The sequence below is a fragment of the Lepus europaeus genome, chromosome 21 (assembly GCF_033115175.1).
Source record: "Lepus europaeus isolate LE1 chromosome 21, mLepTim1.pri, whole genome shotgun sequence".
Taxonomy (NCBI): domain Eukaryota; kingdom Metazoa; phylum Chordata; class Mammalia; order Lagomorpha; family Leporidae; genus Lepus; species Lepus europaeus.
In genome coordinates this window covers 11,523,783-11,547,155 of record NC_084847.1, presented here as the reverse complement: position 1 = coordinate 11,547,155, position 23,373 = coordinate 11,523,783, and the positions used below count along the sequence as shown (strand labels likewise).

At 43.9% G+C, this 23,373-nt stretch overlaps 1 protein-coding gene across 5 annotated transcripts in view; it reads right to left on the bottom strand.

Annotated features, from left to right (window-relative positions):
• Positions 1-23,306, bottom strand: part of MRTFB (myocardin related transcription factor B) — a 198,998-nt gene extending 175,692 nt beyond the window's left edge. For 4 of the 5 annotated variants that reach the window (XM_062180751.1, XM_062180754.1, XM_062180755.1 and 1 more), the window contains exons 1-2: positions 23,265-23,306; positions 11,400-11,461 (exon numbers count right to left, since the gene is read on the bottom strand). The gene's annotated coding sequence lies outside the window, so the exon portion shown is untranslated. Of the gene's footprint in view, positions 1-994; positions 1,075-11,399; positions 11,462-23,264 lie in introns of all 5 variants that reach the window. The other variant, XM_062180752.1, reaches the window with a different exon arrangement.
• Positions 23,307-23,373: the final 67 nt, after the last annotated feature.

Sequence of the window (23,373 nt, the reverse complement as noted above, 5' to 3'; positions counted from 1 at the left end):
GCATGCACAGATGTCTCTGCCAGAAGACCCCCTGCCCACTTCTTCCAGGAATGCTCAGTGTGATAATGGTAGAAAGCTTCCAACAAAGACCCCTGTTTGACCACAGAGCAAAAAACCCAGAGCCAAGTGTGCCCCTGGGATTTTACAAGCAAAATCTGAGAGGCAGGAGCTCTAAGTGAGAGGATGGCTCCTGTCCTGTGATCATGAATACCATTTCCAATCCCTAAGGTCCCTCAAGTCCTCCTAGTTTTTGTAGCATTTCACGGCTTTTGCAGCCTTCTTCAGGCATCTTCCAATGACCCATCCCCAACCCCCTTAAGATAGCTGGAGTGAGTCTTCTGTTACTTGCAGCCAGGCATCTTGACTAACGCTTCTTCGACAACTCCAGCCCATATTCTCTACCTCTGCCACCAGTGCCTGAGTGCAGGGCCTCACCAGCTCTCCCTGGGCCAGTGTCACACGCATCGGGTCGCATCTCCGGGGCTGGCTGTAGAACTACTTGGGCTTAGTCTTTGTCCTGGGTTAGTCTGTGTTCGTTCGTTCATTCTCTCTCTCTCTTTCTCTCTCTCTCTCTCTCTCTCTCTCACACACACACACACACACACACCTCATGCTGAACTGTTTTCCTTTTTGGTCAATGTGAAGAAATTTTAAAAAGTGGTATTCTTTAAGCTCACTTCTAGGCATCAAAGCCATCACATCTGTGAATACATTTTATTACAACAAAAATCCTAAATAAGGCTGCTGTAAGGTATCTGGTACCAATATGCCCAGCATACAAAGCAACAAGTAACCTGAAGAAAGAATCACACGCTGAACCAGGAAGTCTGTCACTCACCCATCTCTGTGGACCCAGAACTGGCACGCACTCTTACCAGGCCTTCTCAACCACAGAATACCTCCTCTTCCATCCTATGAACCTCCACCATCTTCTGTGGAAGCTCTGAGCATGGCATGTGAGCCTGAGTTCCTTAAGGTCACCCCGCCTACTCACCTCTGGATCACATCAGACACATGTAAGTGTTCACTGAATGCTGCATGCACTCTGCGCCAGGTGACACCCAAAGCATGTTTCTGATTTAAAACGAAAAAAGCACACTGGGTATGAGGTTACAAAACTTGGTCTTCTCACAGCAAATTAGAGAAGAACATCTGAAAACATACAAGATGCCTAATACCTCTAACCCATTTACAGTTAATGAACTAGTTTTGTATAAATTTCTTAAATGGGAGAAGTCCAGAAATAAGGTATTTTCTAACTTACAACAGAAATTTTCAAGGAAATTCACGGTAACAAAAAAATGGGTAAATTAGACTTCATCAAAACAAATTAACTATTTTCTTTAAAGAACATTAAGGAGTTGAAAAGACAACACAGAGTATAAAAGAAAAAAATGTATAATTCATGTATTTGATAAGGGTGTGTCTATTCAGAATATATAAAGAACTGTTAGGATTCCATAAAAAGACAATCCAATTTTTTAAATGGGCACAGAGTTTGAGTCAGTATTTCCTGAAATGCACTACAAAAATGGCTAAAAAGCATATGAAGATATTCAGTAACATCAGCTATCAGAAATGCAAACCATAGGCACAATGAGATACCAATTCACATCCATTAGGATGGCTACTATGAGAAAAACAAAAAGCAAAAAGGCCAAACACAGAGAAGTGTTGACAAGGAAGTGGACAAAGTAGAACCCTCAAACATTGGCCTGGAATAGAAAATGCTGCAGTTGCTTTGAAAAACAGTCTGGGGCTGGCGCTGTGGCGTAGCGGGTAAAGCTGCCGTCAGCAGTAACGGCATCCCATATGGGCACTGGTTCAAGCCCCGGCAGCTCCAATTCTGATCCAGCCCTCTGCTATGGCCTGGGAAAGCAGCAGAAGCCCTTGGGCCCCTGCACCTGCATGGGAGACCCGAAAGAAGCTCCTGGCTCTGGATTGGCACAGCTCTGGCCGCTGCGGCCAATGGGGGAATGAACCAGTGGATAAAAGACTTCTCTCTTTCTGCCTCTCCTTCTCTGTGTAACTCTGCCTTTCAAATAAATAAATAATTTTTTAAAAAAAGAAAAAAAGAAAAAGAGCCTGGCAGTCCCGCATACAGTTAGACGGACAGGAAAGCTTCGTGGTGCACCAGGTTAAGCCACTGTGATGCCTTATTCTCTATCAGAGTGCCAATTTGAGTCCTGGCTATCCTGTTTCCAATCCAACTTCCTGCTAGTGTATCCTGGGAAACAGCAGAGACTGGATCAAGTGCTTGGTCCTCTGTCACTCACATGGGAAGACCCAGATGGTATTCTAGGCTCCTGTATTTGGGCTGACCCAGCCCTGGCTATCATGGGCATTTGTGGAGCAAACTAGCAGATGGAAGGTCTTTCTCTCTGTCCACTACTTTGCCTTGCAGAGTAATAAAAAAAAAAAAAAGTTAAACAGAGTTATAGAGTTATCACATGATACTCTCTCTCTCCTTCTAATTTTGCCTTTCAAATAAATCTTAAAAAAAAAAAATCCATTCACAAACATGTTCACAGGGCCAGCGCTGTGGTGCAGCGGGTTAACGCCCTGGCCTGAAGCGCTGGCATCCAATATGGGCACCAGTTCAAGAACCGGCTGCTCCACTTCCAATTCAGCTCTCTGCTATAGATTGGGAACGCAGCAAAAGATGGCACAAATCCTTGGGCCACTGACCCACATGGGAAACCTGGAAGAAGCTCCTGGTTCCTGGCTTCAGATTGACGCAGCTCTGGCCATTGCAGCCAATTAGGGAGCGAAACAGCAGATGGAAGACGTCTCTCTCATTCTCTCTCTCATTCTCTCTCTCTCTCTCTCTCTGCGTAATTCTTTCAAATAAATAAATAAATCTTTTAAAAAAAAAACATTCACAAAATATAACATGTTTCTTAACAGCCAAAATGGATTTTAAAATGTGGTAAAGCCATACAATGGAGTACTCTTTGGCAATAACAAGGAATGAAGCTCTGTTGTATGCTACAATCTGAATGAAGCCCAAAAACACGCTAAGTGAAAGGCCACATTCTGAATGATTTCATTTATATGATGTGTCCAGGACAGGTAACTCTACAGAGACAAAGTCAACCAGTGTATGCCAGGGCAAGAAGGAGGGGAGAAGGTAAGTTCTGCTGATGGGTACGGCGTTTCTTTGGGGGATGACAAAAGTGTTCTGGAATTAGATAGTAATGAACAGTGCATAACTCTGTGAATATACTAAAAAAAAAAAAAAAAAAAAAAAAAAAAAAAAATTCATGGGGGCTAGCACTGTGGCACAGCAAAATAAGCCACTGCCTATGACGCCAGCGTCCATATGAATACCAATAGGAGTCCTGGTTGCTCCACTTCTGATGCAGCTCCCTGCTCATAGGCCTGGGAAAGCAGCAGAAGATGGCCCAAATGAGAGACACCTGCATCCAGGTGAGCCGCAAGGATGGAGTTCCAGGCTCCTGGCGCCAGCCTGGCCCTGGTCCAGGCCCTGGTCCTGGTCCTGGTCCTGGTCCTGGCCCTGGCCCTGGCCCTGGCCCAGGCCCAGGCCCAGCCATTGTGGCCATTTGGGGAGTGAACCAGCAGATGGAAGATCTGTTTCTCCCTCCCTCTCTGTAACTCTTTCAAATAAATATATAAACCTTTATAAAAAAAACTCAATTGTACACTTTAAGAGCGAACTTTATGGTATATGAATTTTATCTCAATAAAATTGTTTATTTAAAAAAAAAAAACAGGCTGCACAGTGTCATGTAGTAACAATTCTGTGCAGAGGCCTGGTCGAATAATTCTGCCTGCTACAGGATAACCTGTTGTAAAAATGCACACAATCTACTCAAATGAGGAAACAATTTATTTTCCTACCAATAAATCCCTATACTGACAGACCATAAAACCAAACCCAAAGAAGAGGAAAGAACAAAAGAGCCCGCAATTTGCAATTAGCTGGCAGGTACGGAATGAAATTAACCAAAGTCTGCACAAAGAAAAACGTTTATCAAAACTGCTCACTTCCCTTTGATTATACACATTTAAACGTGTCAAAGTCCTTTTTACTCATGAGAAAATGTGCCAGCTTCTTTATTAGCACAGGGCAAGGAAAAACAAGCAGTCTCTCCTATAACCAAATTAACATCCCGCAGAAGGTCTGTTTGTACTTGGCAGTCATGAACCTTTCATCTCAGAGCGTTGCTAAATTAAACAAGCTTATGTTGTATTGAACACAATGAGCCAGACACCCTGGCAGGCCCCTAGACTTACCAGGCTGCTGAAGAACCTGAGAAATAAAGAGGACAGGGAGATGATGATGATGCTGGTGATAAAGCAACTTTACCTTCCTTCTGCCCAACATTTCAACTACCTACAACGATGGAAACAACTTTCTAACAGTCTACCAGCATCTGCTGGCGCACATACAAAGAGAGTACTGACTTTGGAGCCGAAGAGATCTGGATTCAGGTCATGATTTTGTTTTTTTAACTTGCCAGCTCCACACCCACGGACACATTTCACAACCTCACTGAGGGCCTTTTACTGGTGCTGTGAGAACAAAATGAAGTAATGTACACAAAGGGCAGCACCATGCTCAGTAGATACCCCACCATAGAAATCCTCACTGCTGGCCACTCTTCATAGCAGATGTTACGTAGCATAGTGGAAGTCACCAGCATCTGCATCCTCCTACCCCCGGGACATCTGAACAACTGAAAGAGACTATGGAAATCCCATATTAAATGAAGTATCCCCCTCAGTCTCCCTCCCCCTCATCCATAGATCTAAAGGTAAGAAAGCCATCAATAAAGCCTCTTTCAGTATTAAATCACGGCACCACACAAGGCATTCATTCACCTAAGAGGTCTTTAAAAGCACTGAACTGAGAGGCGCACTAAGAGAAACACTCACTGTTACAGGGAAATGCATATTTTGCAGTGCAATAATTGGTAACCTTTCCATAAAGATTGATGCAATCTGATTATAATTCCCAAGCGTCAGGACTCAGTTCTTAAGGTAAAAGAAAAAAGGAAGTGGGACGGTTTCAAGAACTCTAGAGAAGACGTAGGAGGATATCCTTTCTCACTGACAGCAATTAATGTTTGAGTGATGGCTGCTCGAAGGTTCAGACAAAAAACTCTGTCACATTAGAACAGACTGAAATATATTTAAAACAAATCATACTGCCTTTAACATACACAAACACTTAACCCTCACCTTATCTTTTCTGAACAAAGGAACACGAGTGTGAAATTCCAATAGTTGCCATCACATAGCTATGACGGAAAGTGAAAGACGGTTTTCCAGCTGCTTCCCACGTTGGAATAAGAATCAGATGCCCTCTCCCAGTCCCAGACACACTTCCATCAGGCCACAACACTGGACCAAGCATCCTGGGTTGGGAAGGAAGGAAATTTCTCAAGGGATGGGACATTCAGAGGTCAGGATCAGCCTCAGGACTTCCAGCGAGCTCACCCCAGAAGCTGTGGCCTAAAGCTACTCTTCTCCCTTCATCTTTCCAAAACTTACCCTTAAGAGTCTAAGTTGTACCACCCTGGCAGAGAACAACTCCATGTCAGACACCAAAGAACTGAGCCCTGCTCTTGTCTTCACTGGCGATCTATTATCTATGTGGCATATAGATAAACAATGCTTTAATCACCTTTTTCCTCCTACTGCAATTCAACACTTTTACCCTGATCGTTCAAGTTCCCTCCGAAATAGGCCTTTGCCACAGATTCTGGACATGAAGACAGAGCTTTTCTCTTCTGCCCAACTTTCCAACCAAATGACCGCTTATCCTGCCAGTCGAAACTTCAAGCTTTCTGCCTAAAATAGGAAGAGACCATTACAAATGCATAAAATCCAACCCATTTAAAATGAAAGAGCCTGAAAAGCTTCTGCTTAAATGCAGCATAAAAAATTTTACAAACGCAGCTAAAAGAAAAAACAAATGATAAAGCCTTAATTTTAATTAGAATTTTTGCTTAACTACTAGTATTTCTTCACTTTCTTTTTTTTTTTTTTTTATTTTTTTATTTTTGATAGGCAGAGTGGACAGTGAGAGAGAGACAGAGAGAAAGGTCTTCCTTTTGCCGTTGGTTCACCCTCCAATGGCCGCCGCGGTAGCGCGCTGCGGCCGGCGCACCGCGCTGTTCCGATGGCAGGAGCCAGGTGCTTCTCCTGGTCTCCCATGGGGTGCAGAGCCCAAACACTTGGGCTATCCTCCACTGCACTCCCTGGCCACAGCAGCGAGCTGGCCTGGAAGAGGGGCAACCGGGACAGGATCGGTGCCCCAACCGGGACTAGAACCCGGTGTGCCGGCGCCGCAAGGCGGAGGATTAGCTTGTTGAGCCACGGCGCCAGCTATTTCTTCACTTTCAAGCAGCATCCTTAGAATCAAGGTTTTAAATCACGCAATTAAAGAAATTAACTCATCAGTAAAATGAAAGCTACCATATAAGCAAATTCCTCCACAGCCACAAAACAAAGATTTAAGAACCCGAAACTTTGGTTATTTTAGAAAACAGTACAAGATTATACCACAGCCACAATAAGACAGAAAAGGGATAAGTCCAGAAAAACCTAATTTAGAGCCTTATCAACAGAGACTATAATTTCAATTCTGCCTAGGTTTAACCTTGGACTACTCATTAAGAAAGAGTTAAGCAAATTAAAGTGCAAAAGAAGTTGCTAAAGGATTGTTTAATCAATTAAAAATTTTACATACAAAAAACTGCTGCTAAAATACCAATTAAAGAAATAATGACTTGATCAGCCCTTATCCTGTCAATGAACTTAATACTTTATCCCTTTTAATATTTTTTGTTCTAGTTAGTACTATTGGTTGAACTATTTAATTAACACACAATTATTCTTAGGTGTTTAAATTTAACTGAAAAGTGAGCCCTGTTAAATATAAGAGTGGGAATAAGAGAGGGAGGAGATGGACAGTTCGGCACATGCTCAATCGGACTTGCCCCAAACGGTGGAGTTAGAAACATGCCAGGGAAATCCTCAATAAAATTCTGGCCAATAGAATGCAACAACACATCAGAAAGATCGTCCACCCAGACCAAGTGGGACTTATCCCTGGTATGAAGGGATGGTTCAATGTTCGCAAAACAATCAATGTGATACACCACATTAACAGACTGCAGAAGAAAAGCCATATGATTATCTCAACAGACACAGAGAAAGCATTTGATAAAATACAACACCCTTTCACGATGAAAACTCTAAGCAAACTGGGTATAGAAGGAACATTCAATACAATCAAAGCAATTTATGAAAAACCCATGGCCAGCATCCTATTGAATGGGGAAAAGTTGGAAGCATTTCCACTGAGATCTGGTACCAGACAGGGATGCCCATTCTCACCACTGCTATTCAATATAGTTCTGGAAGTTTTAGCCAGAGCTATTAGGCAAGAAAAAGAAATTAAAGGGATATAAATTGGGAAGGAAGAACTCAAACTATCCCTCAGTTTCAGTTCATAATTGATCATAATGATAGGCTTAAGAGTCAAAGGGATCACATAAACAAGACTGGTGTCCGCTAATACTAACTGATAGAATTAAAAAGGAGAGAACAATCCAACATGGGAAGCTGGATACACAGCAGACTCATAGAATGGCAGATGTTCTAAATAGCACTCTGGCCTCAGAATCAGCCCTTAAGGCATTCGGATCTGGCTGAAAAGCCCATGAGAGTATTTCAGGCATGGAAAGCCAAGACACTGTGGCAAAAAAAAAAAAAAAAAAAAAAAAAAAAAAAAAAAAAATATATATATATATATATATATATATATATAAAACCTAAATGAAAGATCTCTGTGAGTGAGATCCCAGTGGAAAGACCAAGCCACCAAGGAAGGATGTACCTTTCTCTGAAGGGAGGAGAGAACTTCCACTTTGATTATGGCCTTGTCTAAATAAGATCAGAGTTGGCAAACTCAGAAGGCTTCCATAGCCTTGGCAACTCATGACAAGAGCCTATGGCAATTACTGACGCCATAAATAAGAGTGTCAATTGTTAAATCAACAACAGGAGTCACTGTGCACTTACTCCCCATGTAGGATCTCTTAATGTGTTGTACTATGTGAATTAACGCTATAACTAGTACTCAAACAGTACTTTATACTTTGTGTGTCTGTGTGAGTGCACACTGTTGAAATCTTTACTTAGTATATAATAAATTGATCTTCTGTATATAAAGATAATTGAAAATGAATCTTGATGTGAATGGGGTGGGAGAGGGAGTGGGAGATGGGAGGGTTGTGGGTGGGAAGGAGGTTATGGGGGGAAAAAGCCACTGTAATTCAAAAGCTGTACTTTGGAAATTTATATATAGTAAATAAAAGTTTAAAAAATACTAATTAAAACTCATTCATGCATTCTTTAGAATCCCATATTCCAGAGGAAACAAAGCATATAAAGAAGAGATCGAACAGTGCTTAAATCTGTTATGTAAGGACTACATCCTCTCTGCTTATTTTTGCTGTGAACACTGGTTTAGGAAACAGGAAAGCTTTTAATAGGCAAGACATTGAACAAAGATACAGAGATTTTTTTTTAAAGATTTTATTTATTTATTTATTTCAGAGAGAGTTACAGAGTGAGAGAGACAGAAAGGTCTTCCATTCGCTGGTTCACTCCCCAAATGGTCGCAACAGCCAGGGCTGAGCTGATGAGAAGCCAGGAGCCAGGAGCTTCCTCCAGGTCTCCCACGCAGGTGCAGGGGCCCAAGAACTTGGGCCATCTTCTACTGCTTTCCCAGGCCATTAGCAGAGAGCTGGATCAAAAGAGGAGCAGCCAGAACACAAACTAGCGCCCACAAGGGATGCTGGCACCCTAGGCAGAGGATTAACTTACTACTCCACAGCACTGGCCCCTGGACAAAATTTTATACATTCTTCACAATGGCTGGCAATCTATTTTCCTACTTTTTAAAACTAAATGCTGAGCCATACAATTAATGCATAACTCATTTTCTCTCCATTATAACAAAAAGTATATTTGGGAGCATTCACTATATCCTTGTCCTCAAATAATAATAATAATAATAATACCTTTGAAGAATATGCCCAGGTCTAAACAAAGGATGCTTTAATAAAACTGAATATCCTACCTCGGTTAGATACTTATTTTGCCCCTACCAACAGTAACAACAAGCAAACAAATATTTAAAACACGGTAGTATGCATGATTTTGAAAAGCAATGAGATACAGTCCAAATCAAAATTCCAAACAAAATGCCAGAAAATGTTACAGTATCAAGTGTCACTACAATTATGTATGTCTCAATTTAGGTACATATAAAAAAGCACAAATGCTAGTTTTATTTTCCAAATTAAAATTCAAGGCATTTCTTCTTTATACCTTAATATTAACTTAACAATAATGTCAACCGTTAACTCTTTCAGAAACCACCTGGGTGTCCACCAAGTCTGTTGGAGCAAGTGGTCCCCACCTCACTGTTCAGTCAACTATATTAACCTGGGTGGAAAGGAAAGCACCCACATGAAGGGCAATCTATATGAATATGCATTTGATATCTAGGAAAAACAGTTGACATCTGACTTATTAACTCAAAGAACAAACAACAGATCAATGACAAAGCTGATATTAGTTTCATGTGAGACCTTCCTTAAGTAACTTAATTGAAAAGAAATCTAAAGCAAACATAAAATTAGATATCACACAGCTAAATGAAACTGGTAAAAATCCCTTAGGCAGAAGAAATTCAACAAATACACATTGGTTTACAGGTGAATGTATAGTCACATAATCCACCTAACGCAGCAGTATCGCACTGTCACCCAAGTTAGCAAATTCTACACACTAATCTGCAATGCATATCCAAGTTGAAAGCTGTTAAGAAATTTGCTTTGAATGTTTCAAGCTCCCCTAAAGTGAAACAAAGGTGTTGCTCTCTATAGAAGAAAACTTAATATTCAAACTAATTCAGTAGGCTAATGAATAAAAATTTATCAAAGAGACCTAAAAACAAAGAACTCAACATATTTTAAAATTTTCAGTACAAGTCCAATATTGTCTCACTTGACGACCACAAGTATGTTACCAACAAGTACCTTCATGTTAGTAAAAACAAGTCTTTGAAAGATGAAAGGTTTATTCTAATAAAATAAAAGTAAAAAGGCTATCTCAGAAAGATACTGTTCTTTTCTTCTACAGAATTGGCAAAGATGAAAAAGATTAACAACCCAGCACAGGCAAGGGCAAGAAAAACAGGACTGTCATGAACTTTGGGTAGGGGTATAAACTGGTAGTCTCTACAGAAACAGGTTAATTAACACTTAGCAACATTTAAAATGTGTCCCCACATCCCATATCAGAGTGCCTGGGTTGAGTCTCAGCTACTCTTGCTTCTAATCCAGCTTCCTGCTGAGCGCACCATGAGACAGCAGATAACGACTCAGGTAGAGAATGAGACCACATTGAGTTCTAAGCTCTTAGCTTCTGCCTGGCCCAGCCCTACCTGTTGAGGGCATCTGTGGAATGAACTAGTGGATAGGAATGCTCTCCCTCTATCTCTCAAATAATAATTTATAAAGATCAAAATATGTCTAGTATTTGATCCATTTTAAGATATATGAACAAGTGTACAATACACCATTATTCACAAGAAAGAAAATTAAGAGACAATCTAAATGGTTATCAAAGGAGAAAATAACGTACAGTGTTGCTAAACAATGAATACGATGCAATCAGTGAAACTCTCATGTATGTGCATCTTTTCAAATTCCCAAGTAGAAAGCTAAGAAACATTTTTTTCAAAAGATCACCATATACAGTATATAGACCAATTATTTAAAATGCTGTGTATTAATTCTTCTATATCCATAAATTTCTAGAAGTATATTCACCAAAATAGTAATGGCAGTCGTTTCTTGATGGTATGGGTTAGGGGCTTGCTTTTATCATTACATTGCTTTATACTGATAAGTTTTCTCATTATTATAAAAAGAAAACTCAACATAAGAAAACAGTCATCAGAAAACCCAACAAATTTTTATTTGAAGAAAAGGAAGTGTTGCTGTCTCACCAAATGTGGCTTTAAATTCTCCCCATTTCAAAAAGGAAGTATTCACTGACTGTTGCAAATACAGAAACCAGCCAATGGGTTTCCACCTGCCAGATCTCCTGCTCAGCACCATGTGCTCAGCAATGAGATGATGAGAATTTAAAGCTTATATTCAAAGAGACAAGAGAAGCTGAATGAACTTATTCACACAGTTCACACGCCAGGTATGCATCTCAAATATCTGAGGTTCTAGGAACTTAAAATACTCCTAAGACAGTCTCTACTGTAAAGAAAGCAGGCTGCAAAGAGGAATTTTTAAAAGAAAAAAAGTTTCTTTCAAAAAATTAAATCATAAAACACTTACCTCTGTGAAATATTTAATTATTTTTGTCTTACATTCTCCTCCTTAGCACCTTTATTATAAACCTAAAAAAATAAATAAATACATATATTACTTTTTACTGAACACCTACCACATGTCAGCAAAAGGGGGTCAGGGAAATCTTCCTGGAGATGTGAAGTCCAAGATAAATCAAAAGAACAAAAGAGAAGTCACCAAAATGGGATGGTTGAGAAGGAAAGAACAAAGTTGAAAGTGTAATAAGAACTTTTCCCTAACTGTGCAAAGACCTATAAATGACCACATTCAACAAACAAGCCTGGAACATGGTAGCAGGTTAAGGAGTTGAGGTTGAACTCAGGGCATCTGCAATTAAAACCCAGCTCCACTACCTCCTGGCTGTGACCTTGAGCAAACCACCTCTCCTCAGCGTGCCTGTGTCCCCTGTGCAGACTACCAGTACCCAACCAACAAGACTGCTAAGGACTGTATGAGATAATCCATATCAAGGATTCTAAAAACAATGCCTGGGATAGAACAAATGTTCAGTAAATGTACATCAGTGGTAGTAGAAACACAGGTGTTTTTTTTTAAGATTTATTTATTTATTTGAAAGTCAGAGTTACACAGAGAGAAGGGGGGGGGAGGGAGATAGAGAGAGAGAGAGAGAGACAGGTCTTCCATCTGCTGGTCACTCCCCAATTGGCCGCAACACCCGGAGATGCGCCGATCTGAATCCAGGAGCCAGGAACTTCTTCTGGGTTTCCCATCCGGGTGCAGGGGCCCAAAGACTTGGGCCATCTTCTATTGCTTCCCCAGGCCACAGCAGAGAGCTAGACTGGAAATGGAGCAGCCAGATCTCGAACCCGCGTCCATATAGGATACCGGCTCTTCAGGCCAGGGCGTTAACTCACTGCGCCACAGTGCTGGTCCCCACAAGGTTTGTAAATAAGTATCTTTTAATTTCCCATGAACTTTAAAAATTTCTATTTGTTTATTTAAAAAGGCAGAGAGACAGAGGCAGGGATTTTCCATGTGCCAGTTTACTCCCCAAGCGCTCTCAAGAGGTGGGACTGGGTCAGGTCAAAGCCAAGAGCCCAGGCTCAACCCAGGTCTACCAAGAGAGAAATAGAAATCCAAGTATGTGAGCATTACCTACTGGCTCCCAGGTACCCCCTAGCAGGAAGCCGGAATCCAAAGTGGAGCCGTGGAGTCACGGAGCTACTCAAACCCAGGCATTCCAATATGGGACGACCACTGTGCCAAACAACTGCCCTGGGCGCTTAGTACAAAAAAAAAAAAAAAAAAAAAAATTGCCTCTCACCACCTCCACTGGCACCATTATTTATAATACCTACTACTATCATCAAAAAAGAGCATGGTCCTTATCTTCCACAGGCTTACACTGTACTAGGTGAGTTAAGAATTACCCAGACATTTAATACAACCATACTTTAAAAAGTTCACGTAAACTTGAATTAAAATTTAAGTTTATTTGGGAGAAAAAATTTAAGTCCATGTATATAACAGGTCATCGAAAATTCAGGAAAATGCCTATTACAAAAAACTACATATGAATTTCAGAAACTTTTGCACCGAAATAGCCTTATTTAAGATTTTATTGGCCAGCACCGCGGCTCACTAGGATAATCCTCTGCCTGCAGCGCCAGCACCCCGGGTTCTAGTCAGAGTTGGGGCGCCGGATTCTGTCCCAGTTGCTCCTCTTCCAGTCCAGCTCTCTGCTGTGGCCCGGGAATGCAGTGGAGGATGGCCCAAGTCCTTGGGCCCTGTACCCCATGGGAGACCAGGAGAAGCACCTGGCTCCTGGCTTCGGATTGGTGCAACGCACCAGCCCTAGCAGCCATTTGGGGGGTGAACCAATGGAAGGAAGACCTTTCACTCTGACTCTCTCTCTCTCTCACTGTCTAACTCTGCCTGTCAAAATAATAATAATAAAAGATTTTATTTATTTGAGAGGTAGAGTTACAGACAGTGAGAGGGAGAGACAGAAAGGCCTTCTATCTGTTGGTTCACTCCCCAAATGGCCACAACAGCCAGAGCTGCACCGATCCGAAGCCAGGAGCCAGGAGCTTCTTCCTGGTCTCCCATATGGGTGCAGGGGTCCAAGGACTTAGGCCATCTTCTACTGCTCTCCTAGGCCACAGCAGAGAGCTGGATTGGAAGAGGAGCAGCCAGGACTAGAACTGGTGCCCATACGGGATGCCGGTACCGCAGGTGGAGGATTAAACTCCTGCACCAGGGCGCCAGCCAATAAGCTTATCTTTTAATTCCATTTTCCATGAACATTTTGAAGTACCCTTGCAGAATACAAAACCAAGGCCAAAGTCAACTATTCATTCACTTCCTCAACAACGACCTGAATGCGTACTGTTTGTTTGGTGTTTTGATGAGTACTAGACATTCTTTATTGCACAAGATGGACAGGCTGTCTCCTCAGAGAACTTCCAGTCTATTAAAGCCCAAGCTACAGAGAAGCTATCTGAGGAAACAGATACCGTGTTTTACTGTAGTGGGGGCAGTACTCAACTGAACTGGCAGAATTAGATAGCAGAACATTCTCAGTGGGAGGGATGGTGTGACAGGAAAAGAGGCCTCTGGGAATGCTAAGCAGCATCATTGCTGGGATGTGAGGATCCAGGAGAGCAACAAGCAGCAAAGCTACACAATGCGAAAAGGCCTTGAATGCCAGACTGAGTTTGTCCTCTGTTCTCAAATGCATTGATTATCCTGCTCAAATTGAGTAAGAGTTGAGTTTTAACTTCAGTTTGAATATCTCTTTCTTGTTTTTTTTTTCCCCCATGGTTCTCTTCTTTCTCATTTAAACATGGCAGGGCTAAGAGTAGAAAAGCAGTAAGAGCAACCTTAACATTTGTTGGTGGCAGTGGTGGAACAGGAATAAGTCATGAGTGTCACAGGCTTTCTCTTTTAATCTTCCCAACATTCTTATTTAAAAAAGACAGTATTGTTCCTTTTACATATTAGGAAACTGAGGCTTGGAGAAGTCAAATAGATTTCAAGTTTATAAATTTACCATGATCTTAATCTAATAAAATAATTTTTTTCTGGAACTAGACAAAATAATTCTAAAGTTCATATGGAAAAACAAATAAGCAAAAATAAGCAAGAAAATAAGGTGCAACAAGGGAAAACTAATTTTAAAAGATATTAAAACATTTTATGAAACCAATAATGTGGCACTGGCAGACGGGTAGACAGACTGATGGAACAGAATCCAAGGTCAACACACCCAGACGCTCACAATACAGTAACCATGTATGCAAAGATGAGGCCTGAAACAAATGTGCAAAGATAACTAGTAACCAGGGCTGGTGCTGTGGTATCAGGCTAAGCCTCTGCCTGAGGCACTGGCATCCCATATGGGTGCCAGTTCCTGTCCCAGCTACTCCTCTTTGAGTCCAGCTATCTGCTAATGGCCTGGGAAAGCAGTAGAAGATGGTCCAAGTGCTTGAGCCCCTGTACCCAAGTGGGAGACCTGGAAGAAGCTCCTGGCTCCTGCCTTTGGATCCGCCCAGCTCCGGCTTTTGCAGCCACTTTGGGAGTAAACTATCAGATGGAAGACCTTTCTCTGTCTCTCCCTCTTTCTGTCTGGGACTCTACCTCTCAAACAAATAAATAAAATCTTAAGAAAAAAAAAGAGATAACTAGTACACATATAAAAAAAAATAAAGTTGATTCTAAACATTCAACTCTGATCAGAAACTGAGGTGTAAAATTGAAACCATCAAAGACAATGAAAGAAAACACGAGTGAAATTCAAAAACTCTTGCGGGTCTTTAAGCGACTCAAAATCCAGACACATAAAAGGTTAACTATGTAAAACTTAAAGAAAAAAATGTAAGCCTTCTGTTTTATCAAAATATATTACAGTAAACTTAAAAAGTGATAAAGCAAGGTTCACTGAAACTCATATCATAGACTAATTTGTAAAATCTGAGGAACCAGTAAGAAAGCAACCAAAGAGAAAAATGTGTAAAGGGCATGAACAGACAGTTCACAGAAAAAGAAACACAGCTAGCCTTTAAGCACATGACAAGACGCTCAGCCTCATTCATAACGAAACCAATGCACATCAAAACCACACTGTGGTAGCACTTCTCAGCTACCACACTGATACACAAATCCACAGACTGGTAACCACGCTTCCCCAGAGAGGTTACGGAGACACAGGTACTCTCCTACACTCCAGCAGGCTCTCCATCCCCAACAGAACTGTGGCCAAGAATTCAACGAACTGTGGGTCAAAAACAGCAGAGGAAACAATGTGTGTGCACTGAACACATACAGACTCTTTCTTGTCAATATTCCGAAATAGTACATTTAAAAACTATTTACATGGGAGCCGGTGCTGTGGCACCGTGGGTTAAAGCCCCAGCCTATGGTGCCAGCATCCCATATGGGCTCCAGTTTGAGTGCCGACTGCTCTACTTCCAATCCAATTCCCTGCTAATGTGCCTGGGAAAGCAGCAGAAAATGACCCAAGGCCTTGGGCCCCTGCACCTACGCGGGAGACTCTGAAGAAGCTCCTTGCTCCTGGCTTCGGATCAGCTCAAGCTCTGGCCATTGCAACCACTTGGGGAGTGAAACAATGGATGGACAACCTCTCTCTAACTCTTTCAAATAAATAAAAATAAATCTTTAAATAACTGTAGGGAGAGTTCAAAATGGCACCAGACTGAAGAAGGGGAACATTTACCAGCATTATAAACACACTGCCCAGTGACTCAACAATCCTACTTGTGGAAAATGTATCCTGCAGTTCTGTCTGCACGTACGTAAAACGATATGCACACTAGCTTATTTACCACACTGCTGTGATTCTAAGACTGGAGAAAATGCAAACAGTCATAAGTAAGAGCTAGTTAAACTTTGACATGGTGTAGTATTCCACATCAGTTAAAAAAATGCTTTCTGGCCGGCGCCGCAGCTCACTAGGCTAATCCTCCACCTGCAGCGCCAGCACCCCAGGTTCTAGTCCCAGTAGGGGAGCCAGATTCTGTCCCAGTTGCTCCTCTTCCAGTCCAGCTCTCTGCTGTGGCCTGGGAAGGCAGTGGAGGATGGCTCAAGTCCTTGGGCCCTGCACCCGCATGGGAGACTAGGAGGAAGCGCCTGGCTCCTGGGTTCGGATCAGCGCAGCACACCGGCCGCAACGCACTGACCGTTGCGGCCACTTGGGGGGTGAATCAACAGAAAAAAGGAAGACCTTTCTCTCTGTCTCTAACTCTGCCTGTAAAAAAAAAAAAAAAAAAAAAAAAAAAGCTTTCTATGTATTAATACTATATACTTTGTATACACAGAAAGATCTTAAGAGTATACCAACTAAAAAAAGGAGAATTATTTACCTAGCATGCTACATTTTACATAAACAGTATAATAGTATTTGCTTTTATCAACACAAAGAAGAACTAGACCTTTAAAGGTAATAAATAAGGCAAGTTATCGAAGGGGGGCAGATCAAGATAGAGTTGGAAATTCAATTGCTCAAAATGTGCCTTGTATCACTGTAGTGTTTCAATCATATGAATATTTTAACTACATAAAACTAATTTTTTAAAATGTTTGAGTTGCAGAGAATAACAGCACTCCCATCACTGCTTCACTCTCCAAATGCCTACAATGGCTGGGAACGGACCAAAATGGAGAGCTGGGTACTCAACTCAGATCTCCCACATAGGTGGCAGAAATTCAATTACACGAGCCATCACCACTGTCTCCCAGGGTCTGCACTAACAGGAAACTCAAGTCAGGAACCTGAGCTGAGTATAGAACCCAAGTGTTCTGACATGCCAGGTCTTAACAGGCTAAACACCTAACAAACAATTTTTAAGTTTTTTTTTTTTTTAAAGATTTATTTATTTATTATCTGAAAGGCAAAGACACAGAAAGAAAGAGAGAGAGAGAGAGAAAGAAAGAATCTCCCACCCGCTGGTTCACTCCCCAAATGGCTGCAACAGCTGGACCTGGGCCAATCCAAAGCTAGGAGCCAGGAGCTTCTTCCAGGTCTCCCAGGTTGGTGCAGGGGCCCAAACAGTTGGGCCATCTTCCACTGCTTTCCCAGGCAACAAGCAGAGAGCTGGATCAGAAGTGGAGTGGCCAGGACTAGAACCGGCGCCGTATGGGATGCTGATGCTGCAGGCAGCAGCTTCGCCCACTACACCACAGCGCTGGCTCCATAATTTTAATGTTAAGAGTATTTCACAGAAGAAGAGAATTACCTATAAACCAGAAGCAAAATCATGAATTTTCCTGAAGTTAGATATTGACTAGCAATCTTTAAAAGTGAAAGATTGATTGATTTGGAGGGGTGGGGTGGGGACAGACTGGTTGATCAATCTTCTCTTTGCTGGTTCACTTCCCAAATGGCCACACAGCCAAGGCTGACCCAAGCCAAAGCCAGGATCCCAGAACTCCATCAGGGTCTCCCATGTGGATGGCAAGGGTCCAGGTAGCTAGACCATCCTCTGCTGTTTCCCAGGTACATTTGCAGGAAGCTGGATCACAAGCAGAGCAGCTGGGACTTGAACTTCATGTCCCAGAATACAGTCTAACTTGCTGTGCCACATTGCTGGCCCCTGATAAGAAATTTTAATGTTGTCATCAATAAGAATTATAAAGTAACATACTGTTCCTTCTTAAGTCAACCTAAAACACATGATTTTATTTACTTAAAATTTACTGATTTATTTATTTGAAGGGGGTGGGGAGATCTTCCACGTGCTGGTTCACTCCCCTAAGTGGCTGCAACGGCCAGGACTAGGTTAGGTCAAAGCCAGGAGCTTCATTTGGCTCTCCCATGTGGGTACAGGGGCCTAAGATCTTGGGCCATCTTCCAATATTTTCCCAGGCACATTAGTAGGGGGCTGGACAGGAAGTGGAGCAGCCGGGACATAAATCAGCACCTATATGGGATATCGGTGCTGCAGGCAACGGCTTAACCTGCTGCAGCACAGTGCTGGCCCCCTAAAGCACGGATCTTAATAATCTATATTTTAGGCCGGCGCCACGGCTCACTAGGCTAATCCTCCGTCTTGCACACCGGGTTCTAGTCCCGGTTGCCCCTCTTCCAGGCCAGCTCTCTGCTGTGGCCAGGGAGTGCAGTGGAGGATGGCCCAAGTGCTTGGGCCCTGCACCCCATGGGAGACCAGGAGAAGCACCTGGCTCCTGCCATCGGATCAGCACGGTGCGCCGGCCGCAGCACGCCTACCGCGGCGGCCATTGGAGGGTGAACCAACGGCAAAAGGAAGACCTTTCTCTCTCTCTCACTGTCCACTCTGCCTGTCAAAAATAGATTAATTAAAATTTAATAATCTATATTTTAGAAGTTATTCCGAGGTGTGAGGAATTGAGACCAGAAAGATGCAACGATGCTCTAGTCTAATGATCCCTGGACCAGCAGCAGCAGCAGATGACTATTAAAATGCAAATTCTCTGGCTACAGTCCAGAAACACTGAATCAGAAACTACAGTAATAGGACAGCAATGCCTATAACACACACTCAAGTCTGAGACCACTGCTCTGGTCTAATACTTATCCCAGATTCACACACATCAACCAGAGGGAGATCTGGCTAAAATGTAGATTATAGTTCACCGCTCTGGGCTGGGCCACAGAGCGCATTCCAAACAAGTGCCAGGGTGCTTTTCATGTGTTGTTACTTTGGGGACCGCAAAGCAGAAACCCACCTGGAGAGGAAGTCAAGCAGAATCTTCAGTCGTTAGGTTTACTACAAAACCTGCCCTCTAGGGTCTGTGCTGTGGCAAAGCGGGTAAAGCTCCCATTATGGGTGCCAGTTCAAGTCCCAGATGCTCCACTTCCTATCCAGTTTTCTGCTATGGCCTTGGAAAGCAGCAGAAGATGGCCCAAGTCTTTGGGCCCCTGCACCTGCATGGGGGACCTGGAAGAAGTTCCTGCCTCCTGGCTTCGGATTGGCACAGCTCTGGCATTTGCATACAATTCGGGAGTGAACCATCAGATGGAAGACCTCTCTCTCTCTCTCTCTGCCTCTCCTTCTTTCTCTGTATAACTCTGACTTTCAAATAAATAAATTAATTTAAAAAAAAACCTGCCCTCAAAATTAGATGGGAAGAGTCCTTACTTGGGCTTCTGGGCTAAAAGTTATCATGGGGCTAGCTTCCCACATAAACTGTGTAGTATACAGAGTAAGTATGCTTTCAAATATCAAATATTAATTATTGAGATAAAATATAAGAACATCCCATTGGGAAGAACTTCCCATTATAAATAAATTTATAAGTCACTCAGAATGGAAAACAGACCAAAAAAGCCCCCCAAAGCCATTCATATGGCTGACTGGTTAACTTTCCCTCAAATACATTAACCACACCACCTTTACTGCATGGAATTCGCCAATTTGTTTCCTTCTAAACATTTTCCAAAAAAAATCATTCTTGTATTTACAAGCACTGATTATTCATTTCTTTTATGGGGCAGCGAGGGTAGGGTTCAGAGGGAATCTCCATGGGAATCTCTTTTTTTAAAAGCAAAGAGACAAGGGGGAGGGGGAAGGGAAAAGGAGAGGAGAGGAGAGAGGGGAGAGATATCTGTCATGCTTGGGTTCATTCCCTAAATGCCCTTTAAAGCTGGGGTTGGGCCAGGACAGAGCCAGGAGCCAGGAATTCAACCCTGGTCTCCCAGGTGCGTGGCAGGGACCCAAGTTCTTGAGCCACCACCTGCTGGCTCCCAGGATACACACAAGCAGGAAGCTGGATTCAGGGAATCAGGGGATGTGCCATCCCAAGCTGTGTCTTAACCCCTGGTAACCAAATGCCCACCCCCACAGGAATCTCCTGATCAAAGATTGCTGGTTTAGCTGGAAGGATCTAGAAAAGTGTATCTTTATTTTGCAAGTTTCCCTTTGGATGAAGTTTTGCGTGTTAAACATTAATCAATGTGCTTACATTTTTATGTAGTTCTGTTTTACTGAATTTAAGATACCCTTAATGCTAAGACACACTTATTTTATGTACCAATAAGATAAAATAAAATTGCCAATTAAACCACACATACCAATTTTAAAATGTCTTCCATCTCAGATGTGCATGAAAAACCAATCAATGAAAGACCTTAAGTGTAAATTACTATGTGCATAGTAAATGATTCACTTTCACTCTAGTTAACATCTCTAAAATGTAAACTTTATGAAGGCCTGGATTTCTCTTTTGTCCACTCAACAATTTATCTCATGTCTATGACAGTGAAACATTTTCAGTATCTCAGCAATTCATATTTATTTGGTTAATTTATGTAAAGACAAATACTGCCTAAAAAGTTATTTTAAAAAACAGTAGTGACCTCTTTTACCCTGTAACATGACACTGCTTGTTCAAAGCAATAAAAATTAATTACTGTCAATCTGGGTAATTTTCCAACTCAGAAGTATTCAATATATGCTTCGAGGCAATTTAAAGTGCATTCCTCTATTATGGCAACAGTTTTTGTTTCCATAGCACCTTTCAAAAGTAACAAGCAATGAACAATAAGCATTTTATAGCAAGAAGCAACTTTTCTATTTAAAAAAGAAATTTTACTTTTTTTTATTAACAGGAGTGGAAAAAAAGTTACAGTGTAACTCTAAAATCCTCTGAATTAAACTTTTTTAACTCCATTTTAATTTTTCCAAAACTAAGCAGCAAGACCAGCAAAGTTTGAAACAGAAACAGTTTCTAATGAACCACACCATAAGGACACGTGACGGCAAGCTTGTCACCTTGAACACGGCTGCATTTCCCAAATCCTCGAATATGGACACTAGGAGGTAGAAAAGTTTACTGGAAAAGTGAGTACACTAATTCCTGCTCTATTTAACCCCGATCTTTTTCATTATTCCATAAATTACTGCTGTCACTGCCCACTCCATCTAACTTTAAACTGTTAGTTGATTCAGGTGTTGTCAACATGCCTAACAATTTCTATTAAACACAGCACATCTGTCGGACAAACAGGTGCTACATTTGCCTTCCACCTCACAGTCTATAGAGTAATCAGTGAAAGTGTCACTAACCCTTTTGCGTGTCAGACAATTGAAAACCATTTTCCCAACAAAAATTATAGGTTAAATTCTGCCCCCTTTGCTGCTGTAACTGAATAAATAATGGAGATGGTTCTGCAGAGTGGTTCTCCAAGAGGACTGCAATTGTCCCAAAGACACATTTGTAGTTATCGGGGGGGGGGGGGGGGGGGGGGACGGGGACGGACACGACCATGATCCAGACTTCACACCATGTGTGGGCGGGCTGATCCCTGCAATCAAGGCTCACCCAGGCCTAAGAGTCTTCCCAGTGTCCTGATGAAGCCTACTCAAAATCAGCATTACTTTATAACTAAACCCTTAAAGAAGAAAAAAAAAAGAGTTTATAGAACATACAGGCAAACAAGTCGCCAAGAAAAACACAGGAGAAAGTCGTAAGAGGAGCTCCAACAGAATCAGGAAACTGTCTCAAAGTCAGTCACCACTTCCCCACACCACGCATGAACACCCAACTGCAGTACCATAGCGCTGAGCGTACACACGCTAGTGAGACACTCCTACCGAGTCCCCCAATTCTGTTGACTTTATTACTACCCGTGGAAAGTGGCAGGAATCAGCGTTGCCTCCCAAGTCTGTGACACCCTACGGTGTGGCCTGAAAACACGGTGGCCCCGAAGGGGTCAGACTACTCGAGCGGCCTTAGGTACCCCACCAGCCCAGGCTGTTTCTATTCCAACACTAAGATAGCCCCCCATCTCTCTCTATCTCCACTCTTTGGGTATTGTTTGAAAAAGTTTTTTTTTTTTTTTTTTTTAAATCAATCCAAACGCATGCACTAGCAGCACGGACAGACACCCCCCCCCCCCCGCCCCCAGTCGGTGCCGCCTCCTGGCACTGGAGTAGGTGCTACATGTAGACGACACGGCCACGCGTGTCACACAGCCTTCTCCGTCCCTGTCAACCACGCCGGACGCTCACGTAGGTGCACACGTATGGTTTGCATCCTTTCCAACTCCACGCGAGGGCAGCCAGGTGGGTTTGCGAGTGGCAGCCGCGGAGGGGAGGGGCCTGGAGAGCCACGGGCTCCCAGGAGCCGCATCGCGAGCGGAAACAAAAATCAAACTTCTCCCAAGTTTAAGCCCGCGGCTCCCACCTCCCCCGCCCAGCTCGGCCCGACACCCCCGCCCTCGGCACCCACCCGCTGCTCCCTCTCCGGGCACAGCAGGGGTCGGGGGCCCTTTCTGGGACCCTCGTCCCAGGAAACCCACCGCGCTAAGGGCGACTTCCAACCTCCGGGGCGGGGCGGGGGAGGGGGCCTCCCAGACACAAGCCCCGCGGCCCCGGCGGGACCCCAGGCAGGGAGGCGCGGGCCAGGGCGGGGGGCGAGGACTGGAGGCCCGGCGGGGGCGTGGGCGCCCCGAGGGAGGCCCCAGCCGGCCGCCGCGGGCCCGCGGTGTGGCTCCGGGCGGAGCGCTCCACCTCTCTGTGCAGCCCCCGCTGCAAACGCGCCTGAGGAGCGCCCGGCCCCGGAGGCAGGCGCAGGCAGCGGCGCTGTCCCGGCCCGCGGGGCCGCGGCCGCCGCCGGGAGGCGCTGAGGCGGGCCCCGGGGTCGCGCCGGGGCGCGGGGACTGGACGCGAGTGGGACTGGCCCGGGCGGCCCGCGGCCCCGGCCGCCCCGCCCCGCGCGGCTCCCGGGACGGCGCGGACCCGGCGGCGCCGCTGCTGCCGCCGCGGGGCGGGCTCGGGGCAGACGCCCAGGACGCCGGACGGCCGCCCTGGCCGCTTCCCCGCCGGGCCGCGCGTCCCCGCCGCTCTCACCCTCCTCAGCCCCCAACGGCCGCCGCCGCCGCCCGCAGCTCACCTCCCGGGCCGCCGCCGCCGCCGCCGCTACCGCCGCCGCCGCGCGATCTCGCGAGACTTCGCTCCCCTCTGGGCTCCCCCTCCCGCCCCGCGGCGCAGAGCGGCGCGCG